This window comes from Eptesicus fuscus, chromosome 1 (assembly GCF_027574615.1).
Source record: "Eptesicus fuscus isolate TK198812 chromosome 1, DD_ASM_mEF_20220401, whole genome shotgun sequence".
In the NCBI taxonomy this organism is placed as follows: domain Eukaryota; kingdom Metazoa; phylum Chordata; class Mammalia; order Chiroptera; family Vespertilionidae; genus Eptesicus; species Eptesicus fuscus.
Genome location: NC_072473.1, coordinates 81910028 through 81917256, shown reverse-complemented (window position 1 = coordinate 81917256; position 7229 = coordinate 81910028). Strand labels below are relative to the sequence as shown.

Below are 7229 nucleotides of genomic sequence, written 5' to 3'. Positions count from 1 at the left end.
TGTGGTCTACAATGTCCCTGGGTGGATATAAGAATAAATACTTGCTTTTACAATGCATTTGCCATTGTGCAAAGTAAATCCCTTCATAAGTAGTTAGACAGAAAACATATAGATTGCTTGGGATATCGGTTTTATGGGAAACCAGTACAATGACATTGCATCGTTTATGTTTTCCTTAGGAGTATATATCTCTCTTTTCCTGGGTTTAGCTTATTAGAAATAACTAGGAGAGAGATAGTCAGAGCTGTTTATGAATATCCATGCTGTGCCTGTCTCCAGTCCCCTGAGACACAGTCTAATCCCTGATGGCATAGGGTTCTAGGGAGGTTGAATTGGGTTGGCTGCTGGCAAAGAATTCTGCCTGGCTTCCAGTCTTCTCAAAGCTTGAGCTCAGGGAGATAATTACTGAAACTGCTGTAGTCAGGAGTAGGCTGGGAACCAGGGAAACAAACTCCATTATGACATTCTGAAAAGGAAACAGCAATTTCTCTTAGAATCAGAGAATCAAGGGGCTTGCAAGGGCCCTCGACAAGCCATCATTCATTCCCTACCCTCTAGGTAGGCCTATAGTGAAATCATTTAAGACAAACTTATGAGTATCACCCACCCCTGCACTGGCTGCTATTTAGTCCATTTCTTAACACAGGGGAGATGGACTTTAGGACACTTGAACATTTAAATAGAGAGCGGATAAAGCCCTAGATAGGAAATCTTCCCTCCTCAAATCCCTCATCCTCCAGCATGGATAACCTAATAAACAAAAAGGCTTGGGAGAAAAAGCCCAATAGCAACAGATCCCTTGTGCAGGCCAAGTGTTGCTTAGCAGAGCAACCTGGGTATTGGATGTAGGCACAGCCATGTGGAAGAAGTAGGATGAGTAAGTCCAATGCAAGGAAAACTAGCAGGAGCCTTGTAGAAGGCTCTGATTGTCTTATTACCATTTGAGACATTCTGATGAAACGATTTTCTGTTTTCTGCTGCCCATAATTAAACATAATTTATGAAGCCAAAAGCTGATAAGTACTGGTGAGAGCCTAATGTGAACCCTGAACAATTGCATTAGTTTGTTTTGAAATTTAAGATTGTGTTCTCAATATCCTTGTTCTCCTCTCCCAAATTCTGTTCTCTACTTGGCCCCTGTGTCATTCCTCTCCACCAAATTGTCCTTTTATCCATCATGTTTAAAAATTAGTCTTCCATTCTCCTTCCTCATCATTAAAATGTGTGATCTTTATAGTACAGGTCCAACTAAATACAAGGTACAAATCAATCTGGTTGAACTAATTCAAGCTCATGTAGGGATAATTGTGAGCTCTTGAATGATCACAGGACACTGCACTTTAAAAGAAGATAAGGTTTATCCAAATTAATTTCTGATCCTAGAAAAATTTTAAACTAAATGATTTGATGAATTTTTTAGAGGGAAGGTTTGGGGAGGGAGAGGAACCTTTAGATCACATACTACTTTGCTGCACTGCTTTGACAACATCCTAATTGTACTGTCATCCAGGATAGGAAATATGGTCAGAACCTTAAAAACCTACCCATGCAGAAGCATAAGGTCTTGAAGCATTACATTTTAAATGAAAGCGAGAATCAGAGTTTTGGATGTGTGTTTTTTATTGAGTCTCAATAAAACTACCCAGTTGGTGTCTTCCTGGAGAAAGCCTCCTCTCTATGTGTTACATCTTCAGAGCAGTCTGGTTAAGACTAATGATTCGCCCTATTTTGGAATTTCCTTGCCAAGAGAGCAGTAGGTAAGAGATGATTGAGAAGATAAGCATCAAGATGAGATACTCTAAACCAAGCATGTCAAATCAAAGGCTAACATGGGCCAAATACACAAGGTTTAAGTTTATGTGGGCCCCCCAAAAACAAAAGCTTCAATTTTCATAGAAACGTAGGTTTATTTCGATAGAGACATGCTGAATACAAAGGGCTGAAATAAATAAGTAATCATTAACATAAATAATAGAAAATTTTTTTTAAATCAATATTTTTTCTTGAACATTAACTTACCAGACACTGAATAACTGCACAAATTTATAAGTGTAATGCAAATAAACCTATTTTTCTTGTTTTTCAAAAGCGAAATATTTCCTGTTGGCCACACTAACAAGTCAGTCCAAGACTAATGACATGGCAATCAACTGCTAAAATATTTGCTCCTAATATTAGTGGAGAGAAATGGTGAACCTGCACATAAGGCACGTAAGAGAAATGAATGCCACATGATGATAATAATCAGTCATTAGCGAACATTGTAGTTTGTTATTAGTAATTATGCATAACAGGATATTGTAAAAATTAAGTTACAAAATTTTTATTAAAACGTTTCTTACATATCATTATATTGGCTAGGCCACAAAAATATTCATTGTGGGATGCATGCGGCCTGTGGGCCTCGAGTTTGACATGCTCGCTCTAAACTAATAGAGAAAGAAAAAGTCCCATGGCATATATACATCAGCCTCAGCCAACTGAGTAGCTGGTGTTTTTCTTGCACTCTCAATTTTCCAGTTGGTGAAATTCAGCATTGAGTTAATACACACAATTGTAAGAAGTGCATGCACTGTTTCACAAGCAAACTCACTGCAGACAATGAGCGACAGATTCTGCAGTGAGGGTCCACCTATTTGGCCTGTAACTTATTTGCAGATGCATGGCTCTGCTGGATCTTTAAAAAAAAATGCTCTTTATTCTAAGCTTTTTCCTTTGGGGTTTCCATCCCATTACCAGCACCACCCTTCGCCTCCCACAAACACACACTTTGCAGTTTGCAGGGCTGATAACTATACCTAAAGTTAAACATCACAATCACTCTGATTGACAGAACAGCCAAACAAGACCAAAGAGAAAGGGAAAATTTTCTATGTACAGTATCATGTCACCTGTGAAGAGAGATAGTTTTACTTCCTCCTTTCCAATTTGGATACCCTTTATTTCTTCTTCTTGTCTGGTCACAATGGCTAGCACTTCTAGTACTACGATGAAACAGGAGTGGTGAAAGTGGGCATCCCTGTCTTGTTCCTGTTTTTATGGGAAATGGTTTTAGCTTTTGTGCATTGAGTATGATGTTGGCTATAGGTCTGTCATATAGAGCTTTTATTACAGTGAGGTATGATCTCTCTATTCCCACTTTGTTGAGAGTTTTTATCAAAAAAGGGTGTTGGATTTTGTCAAATGCTTTTTCTGCATCTATTTATATGATCATGTGGTTTTTATGTTTCAGTTTGTTGATGGGGTGTATCACATTTATTGATTTGCGAATATTGTACCAGCCTTGCATCCATGGAATAATTCCCACTTGGTCATGGTGTATGATCTTTCTAATGTATTGCTGGATCTGATTTGCTAGAATTTAGTTGAGGATTTTATCATCTATGTTCATCAGGGATATTGGCCTGTAATTCTCTTTCTTTTGTAGTGTCTTTAAATGGTTTTGGGATTAGGGTAATGCTGGCCTCACAGAAAGAGCTTGGCAGCGTTCCTTCTTTCTGAATTTTTTGGAATAGTTTGAGGGGGATAGGTGTTAGTTCTTCTTTGAATGTTTGGTCAAACTCCCCTGTGAAGCCATCAGGTCCAGGGCTTTTGTTTGCTAGAAGTTTATTATTATTATTATTATTATTATTATTACTGCTTCAATTAAAAACTCCATCAGGAAAATACTAGATTTAATAAATGAATTTGGTAATGTAGCAGGATATAAAATTAATACCCAGAAATTTGTTGATGATAACCATTCTGACTGGTGTGAGATGGTATTTCATTGTCATTTTGATTTGCATGGCTTGGATGATTAGTGACTTTGTGCATGTTTTCATGTGTCTCTTGGCCTTCTGTATGGCCACTTTCAAAAATGTCTATTTTAGTCCTTTGCCCATTTTTTAAATTAGATTATTTATCTTCCTTTTGTTAAGATATATGAGTTTCTTATACATTTTGTGATTAGGCCCTTATCAAATAGAACATTGGATAATATTTTCTCCTACACAGTGGGCATTTAAAAAAAGCCAGTTTGGCTCGGTGGATAAAGTGTCAGCCTGTGGACTGCAGGGTCCCTGGTTTGATTCCAGTCAAGGGCACATGCCTGGGTTGTGGTTTCAATCCCAAATAGGGGGCTTTCAGGAGGCAGCCAATCAATTATTCTCTCTCATCATTGATGTTTCTATCTCTGTCTTTCTCTCCCTTCCTCTCTGAAATCAATAAAACATATTTTTAAAAAGAAAAAGAAAAAATAGAGGAATACCTAAACAAATGGAAGACTATACCATATTCATGGATTGGTAGAATCAACATCATTAAAATGTCCATACTACCCAAAGCAACCTATAGATTTAGTGCAATCCCCATTAAAATACCAACAGCATATTTCACAGACGTAGAAAAAACTCTCCAAAAATTCATATGGAATAAAAAAAGACCCTGAAGATCTGCAGCAATCTTGATAAAGAAGAACAAAATTGTAGGGATCACTGTACCAGATATCAAGCTTTATTACAAAGCCACTATTCTCAAAACTGCCTGGTACTGGCACAAGAACAGACATATAGACCAATGGAACAGAACAGAGAACCCAGAAATCAACACAAGTTAATATGCTCAATTAATATTTGGCAAAGGAGGCAAGAACATACAATGGAGTCAAGACAGTCTCTTTAATAAATGGTGTTGGGAAAATTGGACAGATACATGCAAAAATATTAAACTAGGCCACCAACTTACACCATACACAAAAATAAACTCAAAATTGATGAAGGACTTAAACATAAAATGGGAAACCATAAAAATATTAGAAGAATCCATAGGCAGCAAAATATCAGACATATGTCGTAGCAATATCTTTACCCACACAGCTCCTAGAGCAATGGAAACTAAGGAGAAAATAAACAAATGGGACTACATAATAATAAAAAGCTTCTGCACAGCAAAAGAAACCATCAACAAAGCAACAAGGAATCCCTCCCCCTTTTATATTTTATTTTTCAATTACAGTTGACATTCGGTATTATTTTATATTAGTTTCAGACATACAGGGTAGTGGTTAGACAATTATATAATTTACCTACCTTACACCACCAATATTATTGACTATAGTCCCTATGTCTGTATTTTACATCTCCGTGACTATTTTGTAATTACCAATTTGTAGTTCTTAATCCCTTCACTTTTTTCATCCAGTCCCCAATCCCCTCCAGTCTGTCAGCTATTAGTCTCTTCTCGGTGTCTTTGAGTCTGCTTCTGTTTTATTTGTTCATTTATTTTGTTCTCTGGATTCTACATATAAGTAAAATCTTATGGTATTAGTCTTTCTTTGTCTGACTTATTTCACTCAGCATAATACCCTCTTGGTCCATCCATGTTTTCACAATGGTAACAATTCATTATTTTTTTACAGTCAAGTAATAACCCATTGTACATATGTACCACTTTTTTAATACTTAGAATGTTTTATTTACTTTAGGTAGACTGGTAACAATTACTTGCATTTATACTTTTTAAGATATTTCACTTTATTGAAAAATAGATAATTGTTACATTATAGACTTGTGACTTTCATGTGTTTGCTGCTTTAGGTTGAGAAAACATCCAGCTCTTTCCTACAATGTGTTTAAGTATTACAACTCATCAACAAAAGGTGTATGCCCCAAATTTCCACTTGCTGCCATTGACTTCTGGACAGAAACAAACTCTTTTGCAGCATTTATGACATAGGTGTCAGCTACTGAGTCAATATGCTAAAGGACTGTGGATGGTTGCATGTACGAGCCAGCAACAAGAGCCTGAGATCCAACTTTATCCAGGAATCCCTCAGAATACTCCAATGACTTTAGGTACCTAGGTTTCAGCTTGTTCTTGTCAGTCTGGACATCTGTACTGGAAAGCTTTTCTTGATCAATTGCTTTTACTTGATTGTAGGCAGCCTTGATAACATCTCTGGCAGCTGCAGCCTGGAGATAGTGTAAATCCCAGAGTCCAGAATCTAAGTAACTGGCATTAAAAGGGGACATGTCAAATGGCTGGTGAATCCCCTTGGCAGCAACTTGGTTCAGAGGGCTGGTGGCATTGCTGCCTCTCTTGACATGTGGCCCAGCACCCAGGACATGCTGGAAAACATTAAGTGCATTTGCTTCTGCCCTTCCTGCGGTAGCACTTTTCTGCTGCTAAAGCAGCATAGAGGAGTTTGTCTCTACTCTGTTCTCGAATTTCACCTCCATGGTATCTGGCCTTTGCACCAGATAAACTAAGCCCACCCCTCATGTTCAATAACTGTTCAGCATCTTGCTTCATAACAAGATGACTCACACCAACTCCTATCAAAGCCATTCTTGCACTTGTAAAATGGTTCTGAACATAGTAATGTGACTCATCTGTTGTCGCTTTTCCAATCTTATAATCAGGACAATACAAGGAGTTAGCCAAGGCATGTCGGTAAGCGGCAGGGTACAAATTTCAATGATATGATCCTGTGGATCCTGAAAAGCTACAGCTTTCTCAATCCTTAGATGAGACGAAGGGCAGCTACCTCCCAATGATGAAATTCAAGTGCTGTGGTGACATTGAGCAGGAACTCCATTAGAATATTGATGTGATCCTGCAGACATTCCACAGTGTAGGCCATGTTTTCCCTTGTTGAAGTCACACTTAATTTACCACCAACTGCTTCAATTCCATGGGTTATCTTGAAAGATGATGCTCCTTTTGTAGTCAGACTGGATGCAAGATGAAGCAAATGAAAGGTTCCTAAGTTGTTAGAGTCCTTGTACCTACTGCCTGCTTTAATGAACAAACCAACTCTTGGTGCAGGAACATAGTTTTCCAGAGAAGCAATCACTAAACTATTTGGTAATTTGATAAACCCAAGGTCCTGAGGATGTGGAGGCACTCCTGCAAGGGTAGTCATGGCTTTCACTTTGGGAACAACTTTGAGGGAATAAAATCTCAAGAAAGACCTGGTTCTGTTTAGCAGCTGCATGGCCCAAAATTGCTCTGACCCACTGCCACTGCCAATGTGAAGGAAAGCAAGATGGTTGCGGACCTGTACCACTTTTTCTGTACCCACTCATTTATTGATGAGCATTTGGGTTGCTTTCATATTTTCCTTCTTGTAAATAATGTTACAATGAACATAGGGTTACATTTATATTTTCAAGTTAGTGTTTTGGGTTTCTTTGGATATATATCCAGAAGTGAAATCACTGGGTCATAAGGTAGCTCTGTTTATAATT

At 37.9% G+C, this 7229-nt stretch overlaps 1 pseudogene; it reads right to left on the bottom strand.

Moving 5' to 3' along the window:
* Positions 1-5618: 5618 nt before the first annotated feature.
* On the bottom strand, positions 5619-6976 carry LOC103301604 (cytochrome b-c1 complex subunit 2, mitochondrial-like; annotated as a pseudogene).
* Positions 6977-7229: the final 253 nt, after the last annotated feature.